Source organism: Paramisgurnus dabryanus, chromosome 20, assembly GCF_030506205.2.
Source record: "Paramisgurnus dabryanus chromosome 20, PD_genome_1.1, whole genome shotgun sequence".
In the NCBI taxonomy this organism is placed as follows: Eukaryota; Metazoa; Chordata; class Actinopteri; order Cypriniformes; family Cobitidae; genus Paramisgurnus; species Paramisgurnus dabryanus.
Window position 1 is genome coordinate 31,898,101 of NC_133356.1, and position 6,540 is coordinate 31,904,640.

Sequence of the window (6,540 nt, forward strand, 5' to 3'; positions counted from 1 at the left end):
CGATTAAATGTCAATCTCAGAAATGGCCCCAAGCCAATTTGAGTTTGAGACCCCTGATTTATACTTTGATCCACAAACGCGTGTGTTTGGACTCGCTCTCGCGAACGGTCTCTGCAGCACTGCGTGAAGTAAAATAAGCTTTTTGGGCACACGTGAATGGGTGTTTTTGCTGCTGCTTTATAATCAGTGAGGCACAAAGCAAATCTTGAAACAGCGTGAAACTATATTTGTGCAATGTGCGCATGTCAAATGATCAAATCTGATTTAAATCTTGTGTCATATAAACACGCACATCAATCTGATCACAAATTGTTCATGTAAACGCTATGATAGGATTTATTAATCGGAAGGATTTTAATCCGATGGAGGCAAAATGTGTCCATGTAAACGTAGCTAGTGATGTTGTCTGAAGATTTTGTGTCGCTTTCCTGTATGAAATCCTTCATGTTGTTCAAAGTGAGTTTGACAGTAAGATTCAAGACACATCAGACAGGACTTGATAGCTTTGTGTTTTCTCTCAGTACAGACGTCACACTCCACATCTTCAGGTCCAGCAGAACTGAGAGCAGATCGATCAGTCTGAAGTTTTGTCTTCTTCAGCATTTCCACCATCTGAGCAATTTCGGCACAATTGTATCGGAAAGCAATAATGCTTCGAAACGCTTCATTTGGCCATCAGATCTGCGCATTTTACAGACGCAAATTGAATCCCTGTAATTGTTTCATGATTGGTTACTACCCCATCAATCAAAACGTTGCTGAATAGGCATTGGCTGGCTTCATTTTGACTTCATCCAGTCAAAAACTAAGGTGTGCAAAATGATACCTCACTTAGCCAATCTACGCTTCCTGTACCTTTAAGTTCTCAAACCTTATCTGATTGGACAAAACAGAAACATAAGGCGTAGTTTTGCTCGGAAGATTCAGAAAGACGTGACTTGTGCTAAGAATCGATATTTTTTGAAAATAAACATGATCAATCATACTAACCGGAAGCGCGGATCTTTCAGGATTTTTTTCTTAGTTTTTTAGTTGTTTTGGATTAAAATGTGGGATGCGTCTTAAAGGGTGAACCCTTATACGTTGCAATGTTCTGGTGTTTCTTGGATTCGTCCGAAATGATCTGGGCCGGGTTCCCCGATAACGTTCACTCTTAGCGTGCTAAGAAGACTCAAAAAGATATAACGTTATCTTACCAAAGTTGTTGATGTGAAACAGACCGGATTCGACTCGCGATCGTTATAAGGTAAGAAGTCCCGTTTAGATTCTGCATGTTGTCTCTGGACTTCTGTAACAAAATACTACATTTATGATGCTAGAGCATGTATCTCAAAACAGAGACCCTCACCACACTGATGCTAAACCCGTAACGTTAGACCTTTTAAACGATGTATAGTAATGTTGATATTAATATTAATGTTTGGAGACAGTATGCTAATATAGATATTGTTAGCAGGCTTAAAAAACCCGACGCCATATCACGCCCACGAATTAGTGCGCGTCTAGAGGTTAAAACAGATAATGTTTCATTTGATTCAATTTCAGATGATGGAATATGCAGACAGAATAGAATTAGTCTGAAAGGTCTTGGCCCGGTTGCATAAAGCACCTTAAGTTTTTCCCTTAAGTATGACACTTAAGGGGTAAATTCCCCTTACCTACAGTAAGATAATAATTTAAGTGTGTTGCATACCGTATAATCCCTTTTAAGCCTTAAATGGTTCTCTTAGGTAAGGGTAATCGTTAAATGTTTCACGACAGCGACCCAGGTTTATAAAATACTATTGTTGCCATGGAGATGCAACAGAAAAAGCTTAAGGTTTTTTTGCAACACCCTTAAGTTTAAATGAAACATAAGGGTGAATTTAAGGGAAAATTACACTTAAGGTGCTTTATGCAACCGGGCCCTGTTGCATACTATAGCATATTCAGGTCGTGCATCATGTTTTTGAAAAGTAATTAGTAAAGTAACTAGTAAAGTAACTAATTACTTTTGAAAATAAGTAATCAGTAAAGTAACAGGATTACTTTCTTAGGGAAGTAATCAGTAACTAATTACTATTTCCAAGTAACTTGACCAACACTGGTGTTGAGTGTACAAATATGTGTAAACACTTTGCAGTTTGAATGATGTCCTGTATAACCAAAATGATGGAGTATGTTTTCCTGTTCGATCGCGCCTCTCTCTCTCTCTCTCTCTCTCTCTCTCTCTCTCTCTATCACACTCACACACACACACACACACACACACACACACACACACACTTCTTATTCTTCCTTTATTTCCTAACACCATTCCAGCATGTACGGCTATATTCATGGCGAGAACCAGGTAATCCATACACAAGTTTTATTCAGACAAGTTGATTCATACACAAGTTGGTGGAGGGACAATTTGTTATCTCTAATTTGCCTAACTTGCGTGTTTTTGGCCTGTGGGAGGAAACCGGAGTACCCGGAGTAAACCCACGCTGACACAGGGAGAACATGCAGAAACTCCACACAGAAAGGCCACCTGCCATAGCCGGGGCTCGAACCATGAATCTTCTTGCTACTCTCTCTCTCTCTCACTCACATATCTCGTCTTTGTATTAGGATTTAGTTTTAGGCGGCATGGTGTGAACAATGTTTTCTTTAGCCTGCTGCATTTTGAAGGATTATATTCTGTTTTTCACGCTAATTTTTCATTTATTTTCATGCCAGAACACTAGCCTGCTATGCCAGTCCATGTAAATGGCCAAACATACCCATAATTCTTTGCGTTCTGATGACGTTGCCGCCCAGTTTGTCACGTGTCTTAGCGATGTCTATAGAAGCAATTATGGCAACACAAGAACAGCAATACATAAGTGCACTGGAAATTGTCTCATCAAGTCCAACACAATATACATAGCCAAGGAGATGTTAGTAATTGTTTTTTATAGGCCTTCAACTGACACAGATAATGACTGGAGTCTGGAGTCCAATCCCGAGCGAGCACATTCAACATAACAAGTATATTGTTATAATGTACAAATGTTTTTTTTTTCTGAAATAGTTTTGTGCTTTTGTGTGCAGATAAGTTTTGTATTGATAGTCATGTAGTATGTAGTGCTCTTTCTTATGTTGTTATCATGTGTCTATTTGGATTCTCCAGGTGCACATTTTTTGTTTGGATAAAAGCTCACAGAAACTAAAACCAGATGTATGCAGCTTTGCCAGGCGTGCAGCACCAGCGTAAACCAGCTAAGACCACTCTTCTAAGCTTTCAGCCTGGTAAAGCTGGTTTTTCGATCTGAACAGCTATAAGTGGACTCTAAAAACCTCTCTAAAACCAGCCTGCTACACCAGCTAAAACCAAACTGGGAGACCAGGTCAACTAGCTTAGGTTGGTTTTAGCTGTTTTTCAGTAGGGATATTCATCCATATACTAAAGTTATCATCATTGTGATATGTCTTTGAATAATCTCTTATTATTATCACACAGGTCCACGTGCTCATCTTCACTCAAACCTTTGCAGAGAAATGAAACAGTGACTGCATGTTTGATCTACAGTCGCCACCTGCTGGTGATAAAAATGAATAACATTAATAGAAAGTATGACTTCAACATATTTTTGGTGGTATGGTACAGTGCTTTATATAGATTAATGGTATATCTCTATTTATAGTTGTATTATGCCACATTTAACCTCCTAAGACCTGGATGTCACGTATGTGGACATCAATGTTTTTGTTGTTTGCACCATAATACTTAATTCTGTGTAACTGGAACCTGTTATACACAAACATGGACAAATACACTGCTTCATGTTCAAAGAAAAATATTTGATTATTATATTTATTGGATCCCCAAAATAGCTGGTAGAAATCTGAAAATAAAAGACAAACCAAAGCTCGGTCTTAGGAGGTTAATTTAGGCTTCATGTTATCTGACCAAAGATAGGAGATTGTTGCATAAAATTGGTTTGGGGCAGAAAAAAATATTTTGGTAGTGGAAACATTTTTTAAGATCTTTTCCTCTCATCTCATTCAGTATTTTGTCCAACACCATGACCCTTTAGTCTCTGTGGTGGTTCTTCATGAGTCAACATGTCAAATGTCCTTTAATGTTTTTGGGAATTACAGTGTTTAGTGAATTTAACCCTGCAGTAAATCCAGCAATATGTAACTCTGTTGATGCTTTAACTGCTGTAAGGGATGAGGGATTATAATCTTACTTAATGTCTGTTTTTGACTGACTGCCGGTGTTTAACTATTTGATATGCGTGAAGGATTTTGAGCAATTAAAAAACCTTTTGTATGTATCATGCATTAAAATATATGACCTCTGATGCTTTTGATGATTTAAATAAAATCTCCATACAATCTGAGCTTGTCTGTGTTTTGCTCTCGACTAATACTCTTTTTCTTTTAACATTACTGGTAATTAACATAGTGCCATCTAGTGGTTGTAAATGAATAACACAATAGGTCTAAATAGTTTAATACAAAATAGCATCTGTACATACTGTAAAATACATTTTAAAAAAGTAGTAATAAGCATTAAGTAAGACATATTAAAGAGTTTTGATGGGATATTCATATATATCTACAATAAAAAGTCCAAAAGTTGTAAATTTTTTTATTTAAACAACACAAGAGACACACTAATATATATATATAAAAACTCATCACAGTTGAACCGTAAACAGAACAGAGTCATTAAACTCCATGACAACCATACTGTAGAACGCGTCGTTGTCATGGAACCATTATGACATCACACTCGGTGCCTATAAAACGCTGAACCAGAAGAAACCGGTATCATTTGACTGATCTGAACGCTACTGTACAGATTACCAAGTGAATTTGCAGACTTTCAAAAAGTTCGCAACTTTAAACTGCTTGACGCACTGTGTACGGAGGACAGTTTACTTAGATTTCAACCCTCTGTGAACCGAGTCTGAGCACAGTTAAGTCTGCAGTTATTTTCTGACATCATGTTTCGTCCTGTAACACCATTGTCCGACAAGGACACGGAAAGAACAGATGTCGAGAACATGGATTTTTTTTTGCCGAATGCTGTGCCGAACTTTGACTATGTCCTTGATATCGGACTTTCGTCAAAATTCGGGCGCGCTGCCGGTGGTTTAAATCCATGTGGAGGAGAGGAGGATGATGAGGAGGAGATGGTGGATGTTTATCCAACACGTACTGAGGCGAAACGCCAAAGAGGTAAGATGCAAGTTAAATCAAAAAGTCTGTTGATAAGTTTACATACAGTTATTGTGTTGTTAATGCACGTGTACATGTAGACACACCAGGTGGTGCTCGTGAACTTGACATTTCACCCGCCGTTTTTCTTGACCGGCAGAATACGCAGACAAATTCTGACTCCATTAATTAAAAAGCGACCAAAATTAATAATACATCCCCGCAATTTAAGATAAGAATTACGCCGTATGAGGCCTTGTTTTTTAATATCCCTCACGAAAAAAGTGTAGTAACCATGTTTATTGGTGTATTGAGTACTATTAGCAAAAGAAAACCATGGTTATGTTGTGGTAACAATGGTTTTACTACAGTACCGTAAACCATGTTTTGTTAGATGTAACTGTAGTAAAACCATGTTTAATTTTCATAAGTGATGTATAACATAATAAATACTTAGCAGTGCATACGACTGTTGTTATTCAGACTGCAAATGTTTTGTTCATTTACGGAAGCCGAGGTTGTACTATTTTTATTTTGGCTTGCTTGTTTTCTCATGATCACAATTTAATTTCTCGTTATCTCAAGTTAACAAAAGTTTTATTGTTTGTATATATATATATTGAGAATGAGGACATGCGTCACGGTAGCTTGCTGTCACGTGACAAATTGAGCCCGTCCACCATTTTGGGAGGGCACGCTAACGGTTGCCAGGAGCAACAGTGTATGAGCAATTCAAAGACGGAGCGGGAAAGAGCAGAAATTGTAATATAAATTTCGAGGAAAATTTAGCAGAAATGGAGAAGAATGCGGCAAAAGGGTCCTTACAGGGAGAAGCTTACAACCAATGCCAAACAGAGGTATTTAGAGAAGCTTTGCGGATATTAAAAACGTTGATCCATACGAGGTGCCTGCAGCTGAATGGAAGAGAGACCTAGACTCTTTACCACTGCACGTATTTGGAAATTGTTAATTACTTGGTTTTCGGCATCAGTTATTACACTATGCAAGAATTTAAAAGCCTGAAGTCATTGGAAAGCTACGAAACATTCTGCTGCGGCTGGGTGCGCGACTTGGTCATCTAACGTTACAAGCCTTCAAATTGTGAAAAATAACATTGTACTGGCAAAGGTAAGTTGCTTCACCTTTAGTCAAGTCACTTTTATTTATATAGTGCTTTTTACAATCCAGATTGTATCAAAGCAGCTTAACAGTAATAACAGGAAAATAACAAAGTTTGCTTCTGTGGATAAAACAGTGATGTATCATCCAGCTCAGTTAAGTTCAAATGAAGTAGTGATATATATAATGTTCGTTAATGTATTACATGCAGTGATGTACATTTTATGTCTTTGTAAAAGAGTACAA

At 37.7% G+C, this 6,540-nt stretch overlaps 1 long non-coding RNA gene across 1 annotated transcript; it reads left to right on the top strand.

Moving 5' to 3' along the window:
- Window positions 1-840: 840 nt before the first annotated feature.
- Window positions 841-4,352, top strand: LOC135732273 (uncharacterized). Its single transcript, XR_010526726.1, has 4 exons — window positions 841-1,246; window positions 2,925-2,994; window positions 3,137-3,367; window positions 3,467-4,352. It is a non-coding gene; the product is annotated as an uncharacterized lncRNA (long non-coding RNA).
- The last annotated feature ends 2,188 nt before the right edge of the window (window positions 4,353-6,540 follow it).